This window comes from Patagioenas fasciata, chromosome 9, assembly GCF_037038585.1.
Source record: "Patagioenas fasciata isolate bPatFas1 chromosome 9, bPatFas1.hap1, whole genome shotgun sequence".
Taxonomy (NCBI): Eukaryota; Metazoa; Chordata; class Aves; order Columbiformes; family Columbidae; genus Patagioenas; species Patagioenas fasciata.
The window spans coordinates 30,872,045-30,888,654 of NC_092528.1; the positions used below are offsets into that span (position 1 = coordinate 30,872,045).

Genomic DNA, 16,610 nt, shown 5'->3' on the forward strand with positions numbered 1-16,610 from the left:
CTTGCAGTAAAACTTGCCCTTTTTTCTTATTGATAGATTAGTTTGAGAGCAGAACAGCTTATTAATGATAAAATAAACACTTCTCTCATTTTCTGCTCCATGAAGCTTCTGAAATGACAATAGGTAAATCTGTTTCGGCTACTCTGAAAATGCTGTTTCTTCCCATTGTGGGCAGGGAGAGGAGGAGGACGTGGGGTAATCCTGCCCCGAAACGCCCGGCAGAAATTGGGCGGTATAAAGGATCAAATTCCAGCACATCTTTTCTGACCTTCCTGTTCTTTCCTGTTCTCTTGGCAAAACAGTGACCACTAATTACTCTCAGGCAGAGTTTCTGGTTTTGGAGTTAATTTGCTGTCATTGAAATAATGAAAATTCAATTGAATCAATTCGATACATCTGCATCGAGCCAAGAGTTCAAGTCTCTTACACACTTCCTGGGTGCCACATTTCGTTGCATGGAAAGCGGGAGAATGTCCCTGTGTGTTTGGACAGAATCTCTGCACCTGTGGGTTGTAAGGAAACGCGGATCTGAACCTGCCTCGTCGTTCCTGGCACCCCCTTCATCCTGCCCTCTGTCCAGTCTCGTACTTGAGGCTGGCTGGCTGTACAAGTGGAAATAACAACCCTCCCTACTGTTATTATTATTCTCTCCTAGAAGGGTAGTTACTGACTGCATCTTTTCAATAATGGTGTTATAAGAGAAGCCACTTTGACCTGCTTAAAACTGTATAGGAATTCCGTTCAAGCGATGTGAGGTCTTTAATGAGGATGTAAATACACAGTTACTGGGGGGGTTGAGGGCGCATCTCCTGGACCTCGCGGGGAGCGCAGCCCAAAGCAGGAGCTGTGCAGGGGGTCTTGCGGGAGGGACGGTGTGTGCAGACAAACACTCGCTAGGGTGAGCTTTGGGCGGGCAGATATTCAAAGCTATTGATCAAAATAAGAACAGAACGACTCTGGAAATTATACACAGACAGTTTAGAATGATTTTGTAGGATTTATTTTGTGTATATGAAAGCAACAAATGGACTGAAACAGCTCCTGTGATGTGTTTTTCCCAGCAGATCCTTTGCAGCACAGTGCAGTCCTAGCACAGAATGAGCTGCTCCTGTAGTGAGAAACACCATCTTACCCTCATATCTCTGATCTGCTCGTACACTTTTCATCTGTAATTAGGGATCACATCCCTTGTCCCACTCCTACACGTGAATGATGGGTATTTTTGACGGCGTTATTGCAGAGTTTAAATCCCTCGCCTCTCACACAGCGCCACAGCCCGTCCCGTCTTCATTGTTTCTTCACCAGCTTCACCAAAAGGAATATGAAAATGCTTCAACAGCTCTCAGGCGTCTAAAGCTGTTGGGTCTCCTCATTGCCGAGTACCAGTGGGGTTACCAGTGTTGGGGGTACCCAGTGTTACTGGGGTAGCAGTGTTGGACCCGCTGTTCGCACAGTGCTGTCCCAGCGCTGCAGACCTGGGGCCGTGGCTCCACTGAGCTCTCCAGGGACTCGCTCATCCCCTCCTATTGCTGACAAGCTGCACTTCACATACACTCTGATGCGTTGTTTTGTAGGGATGGTGTGCAAATAGCTAATTCCCAGGGCTAATCCTGCGGCTTCTAGTAACTAGTGATGAATAATGTTCTGACCATGAATGCTGAAGCCCAAACTGCAACCCAGCACAACTTGCCTTTGACCTGTTAGACCTTGGATTACCACCCAAATACAAGTATTAAATAATAAATGTGGAGTTCTTGTTAAAACACAATGTTTGATTTTGGTAACAGGAACGTGTTTGATGACTCAGGATAATTTCTGTGAAATTTCAGTGGGAAAATGATGTGTGGATGGGCACTAAGCTGGGCCTTGCTCAGGCTTGGGTAGTGCACAGATTCTAAGTGCTACAATCAAGAGGATGTAACAGATAAAAGAACACCAGTACATTTTGGTTGGGAAGGGCCCTTTATCACACCATCAGCTGCTGACAGCTTCTCCTTCAGGACTGCTTCACTCTTTTATGGATACGTTTACCATTAATTTTTACATCAGAAAATAAACTATGATTCTTAGAACTGTAATTATGTTGAGTAACCTGTGGGCAGCATAAACTCCAGCAGTGGGATTTGAGCTACTGTCATCCATTAATTTGTGCTTCATTAGGTGGTTGTGCCAAGAAGGAAGCAGACGGCTGAGGGAGGTGGCTGAGTGCTGGACGGATGCTCCGTTGCCCTGCAGACCGGCCAGAAGGCCCTTGGATTTTGCCGTGCTGTAGTTCCGAAATAGCTCCAACAGCTTCTCTGGAGTTACTCTGGGTACGTGCTTACGGTAGAACCTGACCTTGTGTTTCTGCTTGATTCTTAGAAGCCTTCTCCGAGGTGATTCTCAGAAGGCTGCAGAAGCTATTGAGAGATTGCTGAAAATTTAATTGAATCCTGAGTTGTTTTGAGGTCTTCAGTCTGATTGAAGACGCAGAATGAGTCCTGGCTGGCGGAGCTGCTGCCCTGTGCGTGAACCGTGCTCCCTCTGTGTTCTTTCATTAAAGGCTTGGGTTTGTGAAGGAAAAAACGTAGGAGATGAAACAAAGCCCTGTGTGTATTGTGCAATGTTCTGTTCTTCTCATGCCCTGCAGCTTTCTTAGCTCGTATATTTGACAATAATACTGGTACACCCCAAAAGCAATTTTAGCCACCATTCTGTGTTTCGGTCTCTTTCACGCAGGTGAGTTCCTTGCTAAAACACGGGGTGGGGTGCACTGAAGAGCACTGCATGTTTTTGGCAGGGGGTAAGGGACATCCAGACGCCATCACCAGCCACACACGGGCCGGGTCCGTGGCCCCTTGCGGTCGCTGCGGTGCTGCTGACTCCTGCGACGGCTGCAGATCCGTCAGGCAGTTTCTTGCTTTAGGTTAAGTAAACCTAGCACGCTTTCTTTTAAGTAAAATCTGTTGCTCGGTGTGCCTTTCCTAGGCTGGTGGAATTGCTCAGTAGCGTTGTTCTAGCGTCTGTTCTGAGTTCAACACTCTTGTAGCCTGTAAATTCCCTTAGATTTTTTTAATGCTAAATGAAAAAGTCGTTCCTTTTGATGGAGAACGTGTGTGTTCCTGTGTCAGAGCTCCTCCTGAAGTTCTCTTCAAAAACCACTCAGCAGTTTTAAAGTTGACTGAAAAAATGGTACGGAAGATGCTCAGAAAAACGGACACTAATAGCTGGGAAAGCCCGTTTGTAAAGTGCTCTGTAACTGACGGCTTTAGGAAGATGGACCTTACAAGGCTTCAACTGGCTTGGAAGGGGAAATTGGTTCGAATTCCATGCATAGGAGCAAGGTGTGTTTAAGGAAAAGCCATTATGAAAAGAGAAGTCTTGCTTTATATTAGAATTTGCATTGCTAACATCTCCTGCTGTACATCTGCTGCTCTTCCGTGGCTGGGAGGATCCTACAGTGGGGGAGTTTGCGTTTGAGAGAAGGGGAGATTCAGGGTGAAGTCACAGCCACAGGAGCAGGATCTGCAGTGGAGTCACCGCAAGAGCTGTGGCAGATTTGGGCAAAGTATTTGGCTTTGCCTGTAGAAATTCCCGATATTGGCCATCTTGGAAGACGTTAGGCCAGAGTTAGTGCTGGGGCGCGGTGGTGTTGGATCCCGGCCTGCTCTGGGTGCGGGTGGGGGCACTTCTGTCACCGTCCTTCTCAGCTGTTGTGTTTGCACTGAAAATGTCAGAATAATTGACCGGCATTTTCATACTGGCCACACTTAGTCCCATTGCTGTTGTCCGTCCGCAGATGAGTCCAGAGCACTGCTCTGTCTTCTCTTGGTTTACTCCGCACTGTGAGAAGATTTGGGGATTAACTCGACGTTGTTTCGTCTCACCCAGCACCATTATTGCTACGTGACTCCTTTTCCCAGCCGCCTCTTTCCAGGAGGGCCCGCGAGGCCTTTCCAGCTGCTGTGATTCCCAGGTACTGCCCATCCTTCTTTCCTGTAAGTTATAGCTGGAGAAACAGAAATGCTCAAGTAAGCCAGGAAAGTTTCAGGATTAAATGTACTTTCTCATCTTTTATTTAATGATGATTTATGTCCTGTAATAATGAAGCTGTTTTGCTTTTTGCTTCAGCTGTTTTAATCTTCAAATGAGAAGCTGGTGGCAGCAGTTGTCAGTTGGGTTCCATCCCAGACGAGGAAGGTCAGAAACAGGCTTGGTTTAGGAGACAGGTAAATAGCTTTAAAAATGCCATCTGCTCGGAAATGTATTCGTAAGACTTCTTCTCGTGCTGGCACTGAATCTGGGTCAGTGCTTCTCAGATAATACTCCATTTGACTCAAAAGAACTTCCAAATTGCGTATTTCTCACTAAACAATCAGCCTCTGGAAAAGCTTTCTCTGGGGAAGAGTGCCGGGCCTGCCTGTGAAAATGGGTCATTTTTACAGTTTGCTTGGAAAATGAGCATAAACCAGCCCAAGCTTCCCCCCAAAACCCACATGGAGAATTTTCTGCCCCTTGTCATCAGAATGTGAATGTTAATTCTTCCCATCTTCCATTAATCGTTGCTTTGCAAGGCTCAGTGCTATGTATGCAAACACCTGCAACTCCAGAACACATTTAATGTTATTTTTTTAATGAATAGATGTAATTAATCAAAATTGCCCAATAAAGAGGATTATATTTTAATACTCTTATAAAATGATATCTGATCTTGCCATACTGGACCTGCTATTCGCACAAGCGCATCTGCTTTACGTACTGCCCGCGTTAATTAGGCTCCCTTTCTAATGAGATTCAAGTATGCCAACAAATAGGGCATATTAATGGGAATATTGGGTGTCACAGTGCAAGAATTACGCAGTTAGTAGCAGTCCGTTTTGTCAGTGCTAACCCCGTTCTCATGCATCTCTCAGCCTGATGAAAAGAATCCCTTGCTGTTCATTCAGACGGTAAACTGTCTGAAGTGTTGTGTTATTTTTGATATCAAATTGATAATAAATTTGAGTAATGTTGAAACCATTTTTAAAATGGTTTCTCCACAATTCCCAACATATTGAAAGGGTGGTATTTCCTGAACATTTCGGGTCATTGGCAAGATCCCAGCATGCCCTTGCAAGTTACGGAAAAGCCCATAGAAATCAGTTAAAGTACCATCACTTTTTCAGAACTAGTAGCATTATGATAATGCCTCTACTGAAAAAGAACAGCAGAAAACTAAAGCAAATAGAATTGAATCGCTTCTCATAAAGGCTATAAATTCCCATTTACAAAGGAGAGCTTGTTCTCAGCTGTCTTGTCAGTCGATGATTTACTCTGTGTGCAGAGCCCCAAAGCCCTTGGTGCTGCGAAGTCACCTCCTTGGTGGGTGGTGATACCTCTGTATTGTTCTGCTTGCCTCTGGTTAGTAAATGCTGATGGCTATAGGGTTATTTATCCGGTACTGGGAACGCTTGGGGAATTATGTCCACAGTGGGATTCAGGATTGGTGCTGTCTGTGCTGAGCTGCGGAGCTGTAGAGTGAAGATTGGGTGGATTTTACCCCCTGTGTGGATTTTACCCCCAAGACTTTTTTTCCCTAGATCCCATATGTTGTTGTCCCTGATGTCATCCATAGGCCCGGATTCAGCCCACTTCACTCTGTGTACCTAATTAAGCGCCTAAATTAAAACTTGGGATGTTTTTTATGTTGAGCGGAAAGCAAGAAAGGGACAGAATAGAAGACAAGTTATTAGGATAAATGCTTTCCAAGCTCTGACGTCACATAGGATGAATTTTAGTCCTTTATTGGAGGGTTTTCCTGGTTTAAGAGGTTGTCAGCAGTGCTGGAGCAGAGGGGAATTCACCCTCCCTTGGCAAGCCCGTGTGCTGCTCCTGGTCACCTTCTTGTCCCTTGTCACCTTCCGAAGGGCCGAGGTGAGGCACTACACTTCTTGCAAGGTAAGGACGATGTTGTTTGCTGCACAGCAACACAATTCCTGATAGATACATTTCCCGTTTGTAGATTTCAGAGTGCTGGTTCTGTGTTGTATTAGATACAAACGATCTAAAATATTTAAAAGCAGCAATTTGCAAGGAAGGCTAATTGCTAAACGTTGAATTTTAACATCTTCTTTCTGCATTTTCAAGTGGTTTGGGGGGATTAAAAATTCATGAAGTGAAACCAAAGCGAGTGCAAACGTGGTGTGATACATTGCTCGGAGCAGCGCAGCGCTGGGCAGGCCGTGTTGCTGACACCGCTGTCTGCACTCCCTGGGATCCTCATGCTCTTGGAGGATGTGATTGAGTTTTATTATTACCTACAGAAGCACCGTTTCATTCAGGTCAATAGGCTGAGGGTGATCTCCAGTGTGACAGGAACAGCAGCGATCAGGGCTCGCGCTCGCCTTTGTGCTCCAAGTAACGATGTTCCAGGATGGCGGTCCCAAAATCCTGGGTGTTTTGGAAAATCTGACAGGTGTGCAGAAACTCAATGCATGCAATTACCGTTAGAATTAGGTAGTGAGGGGATACCCAGACAACCAGGTGATCTCTCGAAGCTGGCTTAGATTACTGCAAATCTTGTCTTAATTTGCCTCATTTTCTATTTTTATTGTATTCATTCAGAACTATTTTCTTACAGAGATTTCTTTGCAGAAAGTAGTTTAGAAATCCATCTATCTTGCCAAAAATGTCCACAATTCTCTTTTATTAAAAGATGTCTAAGAAAGGGAGTTCTGCCACCTGCCCCTTCTCACCTCTCATCCGGGTCTTCTCATTTGCTTTTGAAGCGAAGTGTAAAAGGAATCCAAGATACTGGTTTCTCGCTTAGCCTGTGTAGTTCAGTGAATGCCAAATTCATGATTTCATTAAAACCTGGTTTAGCCAGGCTGTCCCCACTACTCCTTAAGAACCACTGAAATTGGCCTGGTGTGTTTTTAAAGACATGGTTTTTATTATTATTATTATTATTATTATTATTATATTGGGGATAAGATAGTGGCAAATCATACTAGACATGGAGGGAGGAGCAAAGTGCCTGAGATCTCTGAAGAGGTTCTTACAGATTAATAAATGGGACTTCTTTTCCTTTGGAATCCAGGTCTCTCATCCTGGCTGCAGTATAATTAGTTTCGTTTTAATATAAGAAAATGAGACACAAAGTAATTCTATGTGTGATGCAGCAGCTCTTGCTGCTATGGTTTGGACTCTCTGCATATTTTATATTCAGGTGTAGGCAACATACTCCAAGAAAAATAATTGGATCCTTAAGAATGTGAGTACAGAAAAAGTACAGAGGAAATGCATTTACTTTTTGGCAGAAAGTCTGGGCAGTGCAGTGCTTGGTCCAAGGCTGTTAGCATCCATTACATTTTTGCGCTTAAAGGAGGATTTTTCTAAGTGCTTTTCCCCTCTGAACGCTGATCGTTCCAGCATAAGGATGAGTTTGATGTTCTTTTTGCTCGCATCACCTCGTGGTGATGCAGGGCAGGACCGTGCCCTTCCTAGGGCAAAGCAGTTTCGGGATGAAACTTGGTAGGAGTAAACAAGGAGTTTACGAGGAGTGGAAAAAGGCGTTAATTCCAAGTATTAGATCTTGGAGTTCAGGACGTTTAGGGGTAAAAGATCATTGCAAAGGCCAAATAGGGTTGGATCTGCCAAAGGAAAAGAGGAGAAGTGCTGTGAGGGTCCATAGTCAGTGGGTGAGGAGCGTGGCGGCAGAGGCGAGGCTGAGACCCCACTCAGCTCTGAGCGGAGCTCGCTGAGCGCTGTCGGTGCCGTTGGCGTGGGATGGAGCGGTGCTGGGCAGGAGCGGCGTGTGGGGACGGAGCGGTGCTGGGCAGGAGAGGTGCTGGGCAGGAGCGGCGTGTGGGGACAGAGTGGTGTCGGACAGGAGCGGCGTGTGGGGACGGAGCGGTGCTGGGCAGGAGCGGTGCTGGGCAGGAGCGGTGCTGGGCGGGAGCGGCGTGTGGGGACGGTGCTGGAGAGCACGCTCTGCCCTGCCTGCTGGGCTGTCATCTGCTGTCAGTTAATTGTAGGGGATTTGGGCAGAACCCGTGCCATCCACTTGAGAAACAACGCAGCATCCCAAGGCAGGGATGATTTGCTCGGTCGGTACCGGTACCAGCCCTGGTAGAGGAGGGAATCCAGCATCTCCTGTGCGAACGGCGGTGCTTTGGAGAGTGAGGGTGGAGGGTGCCCCTGCAGCCTGGTCAAGGGACATTGGGGCTGCTCAGTCCATCCTGTGCCCTTGGCACATCTGCTAGTGCTGGAGCACCGATCCCTTCGCTTTCCTTCCCAGGCTCTTGCTGAGGCCCATCTCGGTTTAACCTCAGCTTTACAAGATAAAATCTCTCTGATATGCAGTTAGCTTCCACGTGGATTGAATCTTTGCTAAAAGCAGCATAGCAGCTATTAGAATGTCAAATTACATTGCCTACTACTGAATGTTAACTGTAATATTGCTTGTAATGCACAGCAGTGATGTGTCACAGCTGCTCCACTACAGTCAGCTCTAGGTGTAACTTTCTATGTTTTTTCTTTAATGCCACATTCCTGTGTAACTCAGAAATTACAGAAATAAGCATTACGAATCGGTTTTAAAAAACACTATTTGGCAGCATGTTCTTACTACTGTTTTATTAGTCTGCATATTTAAGGGGGATTAAATGTGTGATTACTCTGATTTTATGTCAGAGTATTTACTTCAGTTTGACTTTCCTGGTACAAGAATGCAGGATGGTGGTAATGGAAACGAATAAATTACCAGTTTTGTTTCATTGTGAAGATCTGCATATGAATCCCAAATGACGCCTTCTGCTCCCACTGTTTCTGCAGAAATAGTATTTGATGAGGAGCATGAATATGATAAATAGTTTCCTCAGCAAATGTCTGAATTACTTTGATCAAGCAGTGTATTTTATAAATTCACAATGAGCAGATTCCCTGCTGGTGAAGTGCATTGTACTGGAATATAAATTGCCAGCAGGAGTTTAGTTGATATACAACAGTGATCTTCATACATAATGTTCTCCATGGCTCTCCGCCGTGTACCTGGGGAGGGCTGCGGAGCGGCATCGTGGAGCAGACACATCTCCCGGCGTCAGCGACGTTCTCCCCTTCCCTCGCCGCTCTGTCCGCCGGCGGGCGCTGCGTGTGCTGCTCAGCAACGGCTGTCGGCACGAGGAGCGCGGAGCTGCGGGAGCCACGTTTGTATGAACACTCTGTAGAACTGGTAATGTGCGTCTGTGCTGCCTGTGCTCTGCTCTTCTGGAGGAAGGACCCTGTGGGGAATGGGAAGCGCTGTGAGTTTAGGAGCGAACACAGGGCTTGAGAGCGAGTTTGCCAGAGCCGGGTCTGTGTGCCGAGCCTGGCGTCGGCCCGCGTCCGCATCCCCGGCTGTGACTAACGCGCTGGGACCCTGCAGAGCTCGTTATGCAGAGAACTCGCTGTCCTCCGAGCTGTTCCTGCCAAAATTCAGAGGTGGAGCTGTAATTGTTCAGGATCTAGGCTGCTTCTTCATACCACAAGACTTCCATATTGACAGATACATGCATGTGGCCCAAAGGAGTTTTATATTAATTACTGTTCTGTGATCACTGGCACTTCACCAGGACGATGAATATAAAGCAAGCGATTGTCCTTACATTAAAAGGTTGAAAATTTTAACCAGAATTTGTTCATCTCCAGGACATAATGTAATATGTATTTACTTAGCCAGCTGAACGCAGCAGAGCTCATTGGTTTAAGTCAGGACTTGAGCTCCCTGAAAACATTGCATTAAGCTGATGATGCAGTTATGACTAAATCCTAAAGGAGCTCTTTACTGGTTATGGTTAAACTGACTTATTGACTAGTTCATTATTTTGGAGTGTGCTATATCATTCAGCTCATTAGTTCTTACCGAGTACATATGAGCCTTTGAAGTGGTCTTTACTAATCTCTAATCAGAGCTAAGCTTTCGGGATGGAGTGAGGTTTTTGTGGAAAGGGAGCAGTGTTTTGCTAGTTCATGTGGGTGCGTTTCGGGTACATTCTGAGGCGTTTTTTACATTTCTATCTTTGGTCTTGATGCAATAGTTTCACATGGGAAGAGACTTTTTCTTTAGCAGGATGGTGAATGTGCGAAACCAGTGGAGTTTTGGAGACGCCCCTGCCACGCGCTGCTCGTACCCTTGGGTGAAGCAGGGCTGAGCACACACCAGTGTGATAAGTGCTGCACAAACCAGCCCTTGAACTTACATCTGCCTTGATCAGTTTAAGTATTGACCTTGAACCTCTCTCACACATTGTATTTGCAGAAGCTACAAGATGCGGTACCCTTTGTAGAGCTCTCAGCACACGAGTGTGCATTGCCCTAACAACCCATCAGGGCTGGGGGACGGCAGCATGGGGTAAGTGTACATCGCCATGTTCACTCCTCTGCTGCCTCTTCAGATACACTTCTAGGTCTTGTTTTTTTCCTGCTAACCTTAAAAGTTCCCATTAGTTATCTTTTTCATCGTATAAATCATCTGTTCATACGTTAAAGTTAATGAGTGATGAGTCACGTTAAACCACTGCAGCGCTGCGCGGTGGGAGCTCTGGCCAGGAGGCAGGGACACGCTGCACTGCTGGGGAAGGGAAGGTGTCTGGCACCCCAGACCCAGGGCTAAGAGATGGAAATGAGAGAAGAGTCTTAAATAGATTACTTGGGCTCCGACATCTCCTTTCCAGTCTCCTTATTTGAACTCTGAGCTCACCTGAAAGCCTTTGCATCAGGGGCTGTAAGAACATGCTGAGAAGAACCTAAAATTAAGTCTCTACATCCAGCCAGTAGGTCTGACCGTAACCTGATTTTCCAGGCCCAACGCTCTGGCAGTATCTGTGCCTGTAGTTCTGGGCAAAAAAGGTTCCAAGTGATTAAAAATAACACCATCACCCCCCCAAAACGCCAAGTCCTGTTTCCACAGGAGAGAATCGGAGCATCGATTCGTGGATCTGCGCTCACTTGGTGCTCTCACTTGGACTCGCCAGCAGGGCTTGGAGCGAATGGGCGCCTCGTTCATCTCTCAGGTTAATAATCGCCAGCTAAAGAAGGTTTCAGATTTGCGTTCAGTTTCCTGTACGTAACAATGAAGTTAAATTTAGTCCTGCTTTAAAAAAAAAGACAGAAAATACTACATAAGCCTACAAATCAGGCTGGTTTTGAAGCTCAGTAAACACAGAGGAAGCCTCATTTTAATCAGAATGCAGAACTGCATCCTAATCACATCTCGGCACATGTATATTTCATAAGTGCATTTTCTGCAAAGCAAATACCGTCTGAGGCATTGCTGGTTCTGATCTCCTTCGCTTCTTCACCACAAACCAGCCCGTCACTGCAGACATTATAATCACATTATGATGTGATCCATATTTTTAAATTTATGTGGAAAATAGTCTAGTAAAAAGAGTTCCCCTTGTTTGAAATCCGCACACCCCAGGTGGTTTTATTCCACGCAGCATCTTTGGGGCAGCGCGGTTCTCTTAGCAGCACTGAGGAACAGATGCTCTTGCTCCCAGTCTCCTAACGTTCCAGTTGTTTGCCTGCTCTTTCCAACTGAAATGTCGCCATCACTGGTTGTTTCTGCCTGAAGCCTTCTGGAAATGTTTACTGAGACTAGGTGCTTATTTAGTATTTCTAAGAGAAATTACGTATTTTCATCTGTTTTATTGCTAGACCACAACACGCCGCCTACGGGGCTGCTAAACCACTTTGAGGAACCCGTGTGAGATCCCGAGGAGAGCCAGTGTGTGTTCGCTTGAGCTCTGATGCTCATTGCTTAGCGGCCAGCTGGATTTTTGAGACAAGAAGCATTTCCTAGCAGTGAAGCTGGGCCCTCTCAGGCTCCTGCAGCTCCTGGGTCCCGGTGCACTTGGTTCTGTTGATGGAGTTCATTTTGATCCAGTTGTCATTTTCCCAAGTAAGTTATTTTTTCAATTCCATTTCTTTTCCCCGGCATGTCTGACAACATTTCTTTGTGTTCAGAGGGAAGCGCTGCACACTGGTCTTGGTGTCCTGAAATCTGCAGTTACAGGTTCAATTACCTTGAACATTATTTCATTCTAAATTAGCTACCAGAGACAAGAAGATTCCGGTTTCCCAACCACTCAATAAAACTTGCTGAGTGGACCACAAAACACAGTGAAAACAGGAATCTTGCATTTCTTGACTCTTTCCTACATTAGTTTAGTGGTTTCTAATAAGTGGCTGATAAATTGCTCAACGTTCTGTATACTATGGAGTTTGAAATAGTATGTGATGAATAAATTCCACTTGAAAATGGGGCAAATCAAATACCTTCTGTAATTGGATTGACACAAGGCCAAATCCCAGCCTCTGTCAGACTAGAGAAGCCCTTGGTTTCCTACCAAGCTACCAGAAGGAGCTTTGTCTGCCGCTTTTACTGCAGAATACCTGACTTTGCATTTTGACTCCAACAAATTAATTACTTTAATAGGATTCTGGCACTTTCTCTGGAAAAAAAGAAAAAACGGAGAGGAAAGAGGGAAAGGAGGGGAGGGGAGGAGAGGAAAGGGAAAGGAAAGGGGAAGGGAAAGGGAAAGGGAAAGGAGACATCCATGGGGCAAGTCGTTGAGCTGGGAAACCGTGAGTTACCGAGGCTGGTGTGGGTGGGAGTGTGGGAAATGCAGGCAGCCTTGCTGGCACACCGCAGCCTCACATTTGGAAGATGATCTAGAGCTTTCTCAGTGTCTCAAGTCTCACTAGGCTGTATTGCAATAAATGCCAAAAGCAAAAGGATTCTGACCAAAACACCAAAGTGGGCCCAGAAACTATAGCAATGAACTTGTTTTCCTTGTAGTAATGCAGTTGTGCATCCCTTTGCTCTCGTCTCGTGTTGCTCTCGGGCCCAGGTTCTTGTTCTCTTCATTATGTGAATGGATTTGTCCAAAACTTCCTTTACGAATGTCGGCTTTACCAACGTTCTTTCCCGAGAGGTAACATGCTGCTTCATTCTTTAAACTGGCTGAGACGTCACCCACTGCTGCATGAAGGAAGAAGGTTCAGAAGCTGCAGAACAAGGTCAGGAACCCAAGATGTGCCGCACTTGCCCTGGAACGTCCGTGGTCACTGCGGGTTCTTTCTGTCTGTGGACGCCTCACCCGGTTCCTGCTCCGTCGGCGAATGGGGGTGGCAATGCTGTTTCTCCCCCCTGCCCGCAGTGGTTTTCCTCGAAAGGATTCTCCAGTTGTCACCCACACTCTGACAGGTTTTTCCTCTTCAGGCACTTGGTGGATGAAAATGTAGTTTTAGTTTGATCAGAAGTGGGAAGCTCTAAATTGCAGCTGATGCTGTTGTTGCGTCACGTGCCTTTGGTTGTTTGGTGAGTTCTTTTTTGTGAGAAAGGTGAATTAGTGGGGGGCAAATGCTCTTTAGTCATGGTTAATGGGAATTCACCAAAAAATCAAAGGAACATGAAGCAACAACAGCTTTTGGGGTTCACGGCTCTTGGAGTTCACTGCACGTGGGGTTCATGGGTCTTGGGGTTCGTGGTTTCCCAGCACTTGGGGTTCCCCCATGACACAGCGGGACTCTCCACTTGTTCGGGGCTTTTAAGAACAACTCCTGTGATTCTCTTTCAAGTTCTGCATTACAGCATTGTCATTAAATACGGCTACAAGAATTGTCTGGAGTTAAACTAGTGGTGTATTCACGTCCTTTTGCCAATTTGGCATCGTAAGATCACTCTAAATCAGAGAAATGTCTGAGTAAGCCTCAGATCTGAAGTCATCAGGCTCTGCAATAAGCTTGTACTTTTCTGGTTTTACGCTCTTAATCATGCTTTTACGAAACCTGACTATCTGGAATATTCTTCTTGTTCATCGACATTAGAAAATCATCTTTACTAATACAGTTCTTATACCTTTTCTTGCAGTTTCTTCAAGCAGGTGTGAAGATTAGGAAACAACTGTTTCTGTTGTGTGGAATGGTTCATTTTTGGTATGGTTGTCATAGAGTTGGATTTCATCAGTAGGAGAGAACTGATCTCCTCCTCCCCGATGCACGCGTGAGTCTCAACCTTGCGATCTGTACGGAAATTAGTAACCTTGGTTATTGAAAATCAGGAATTGAGTAGGGATGGCGGCATGGTCCCTGGATCTGGCGCTGCAGAATAAGGCTATAAATCGTTTGATCCGATTTTTCCTTCTAGAATTGTATGTGGTGCACGACGTTGAATTGTAGTGTGTTTGAATGACCGTCAGGTTGCTCAGTGCCATGAAATAAACCCTGTGAATCGGAGTGTGGAAAACGGGAAGAGAAGAGAAGATGAACAGAATACAGAGAGGCAGAGAAGGAAAAGTGGAAGGGTAAAAAGTAACAGGAAACAGCAAAAAACAAAGGAAAATAACTTGATATGTGGGAGAATGAAATGGAGGAGTGAGACCAAGAGTCGTTCAGGAGTGAGGAATGGAAAATCTCTGAGAAACCACTGTAAAATGATCAAAGGAAGGACATGGGAGCACAGAAGTCTGCTGGTGTGTAACACTGAGAAAAGAATTTCTTCTTCTTCTCGCTTCCTCTTACCTTCCCAGTCTTCTAAAGGTTCCTCTTACTATGTTACCCCTTCCGTTTCTTTATTCTCTGTCCTTGTACAGTGTCTTCTACGAGCACCCAGAGCCGTGTTTGACTGAGACAGCGGTTGGCAGCAGCTTTTTCACTGCACGGTGAGCTGGGAAACAGCTGATTCTTAAACCTTTTTATTGCAGTTCGAACACAGTTTATATTCATAACAGACAGAAGGAGCTGGTGGTGTCTGCCGGGCAAATCCTGAAGGAACTGAGTCGTCAGTCTTTGCACTGGAAAAAGTATTAATGCATATTTTACTCCTAATGTTGCAAACTTCCACTCTAAGCAGAAAAGGCTTTAACTGAAAACGCGTATAAGGGGCATTGCTGGTGCCTGGGGCGGGAAGCAGACAGACCCTGCAGGTTCCTGGGGTCAGCGCGGCCTCTGCTGCGCCTCCATAAAACATCATTCACATTATAACTTCATTAGGAACCGGATGACGAGCCTGACCGTGAGGCCGTTCTTACCTTCATTACAGTGTGTTTGCTTCCCGTTGCAATCCAAAATCCCTGTTGTGCGCTTGCTGAAGACACACGAGGTGGCACTGAAAGTCATTTGTACTGCCATTAGACCTGAACGTGTTTGGACGTAGATGCCTGAATTGGAGGGGTTTTTTGATATTCCTTCAGAATTGGTTTAGCAAACCAAAATTAACAAAATGCGTGCGAGAAAAGCAAACTGCTGTGAATATATAAGAGCAGTCTTTAAGTAGTTTCTTGCATACCGTTGACCCTCAGATTGGGATATTTGTAACACATCAACCAGACCTCAACATTTAAGGCATTTAACTCTTCGTCTGTTGGCAAAGGTTTTGTGGACCATGCAGGGGAGGAGCGCTGGTGTCCATGGCCCGGAATGTTAGCGCTGTGCAGAGATGCTGGAGCTTGGAACAGCTGGAACTGGGAACAGCTGGGGCTGGGAAAAGCTGGAGATGGGAACAGATGGAGCTGGGAACTGCTGGAACTGGGAACATCTGGAGATGGGAACTGCTGGAGCTGGGAACAGCTGGAGGTCGGAACAGCTGGAGCTGGGAACCACCGGCACCTGGAACAGCTGGAGCTGGGAACAGCTGGAGCTGGGAACAACTGGAGCTGGGAACAGCTGGAGCTGGGAACTGCTGAATCTGGGAACAGCCGGAGCTGGGAACAGCTGGAGCTGTGTAGCACCAGTCCAGGCAGAGCACAAACCAGCACAGCGCCGTCAGGCGCCCATGGCTCCACATGCCTGCTGCCTTATCAGCATTTACAACCCAAATCCAGTTAGCGAAAGGTGGCATTCATTTAGAAAAATCCGAAAATAAGGAATATAATCATGTGCAGTGAGTATTTTCTCCCTCGCGCACGTACCACCGGGTGGGAGAGGGTCGGGAGGTCCAGGTGATTCCTGCGCAGTCTGCAATATCCCTGCCTTCCCATGCTTCAGATTTGATGAAAACACCGTCCTTTTGATGAGCACATACTTCAATTAAACCTTGCCATTAAAACAACTTAAATTCCTCCATAAGAGGAAATATCTCGTTTTGTATTCCAGTATCATCTTTTACTACCTGTTTCACTCTTCCCAGTGCAAACTCAGTCATGCTTTACATTGGCAAGGCCAGCAGACCTTCCTACTGTCACTCAGAATTAATTAGGAGCCCTTTCTTTGTTCAGTGCTCTGAAAACACTTCAAAAACACATGTGCATTTGGTGACTCTTTGGGGAAGAAGTTAGAGGATGTGGTTATGATATCAAGTGTGATTTTCAGGGACACCAGCACCCAGCTGTGGCAGAAAGCAGCACTGGACCTGGCACGTGGATTCGCAGCCCATATGACATCCTTTCAAATTTATTAATGCTGTGGGAAAGAAAATGGGGGTTTGCTTGTGGTTGTTGGTTGGTTGTTCTGGGTTCTGTTGGTTTGTGGGTGTGTGGTGGTGGTGTTTTTCCCAGCAGTCTTACAGAATCCACCAGATTTACCTTATATCCTCTATTTCTTTCATAATGTCAGTTGTGGGTTTTTTCAGTTTTACCTCAGATTCTGGTTTTTTTTTCCCCAATTTTTCC

The 16,610-nt window shown here is 45.9% G+C and overlaps 1 long non-coding RNA gene across 3 annotated transcripts in view; it reads left to right on the forward strand.

Moving 5' to 3' along the window:
- LOC136104864 (uncharacterized) overlaps positions 1-16,610 on the forward strand; it is a 62,381-nt gene that overhangs the window by 44,098 nt on the left and 1,673 nt on the right. The window contains exons 4-11 of one of the 3 annotated variants that reach the window (XR_011740567.1): positions 2,161-2,312; positions 3,779-3,955; positions 4,111-4,208; positions 10,256-10,348; positions 11,656-11,899; positions 12,934-14,474; positions 14,595-14,663; positions 15,374-16,602. This is a non-coding gene — a long non-coding RNA (uncharacterized lncRNA). Of the gene's footprint in view, positions 1-2,160; positions 2,313-3,778; positions 3,956-4,110; positions 4,209-10,255; positions 10,349-11,655; positions 11,900-12,933; positions 16,603-16,610 lie in introns of those variants that run through there. The other 2 variants (XR_011740566.1, XR_011740565.1) reach the window with 2 other exon arrangements.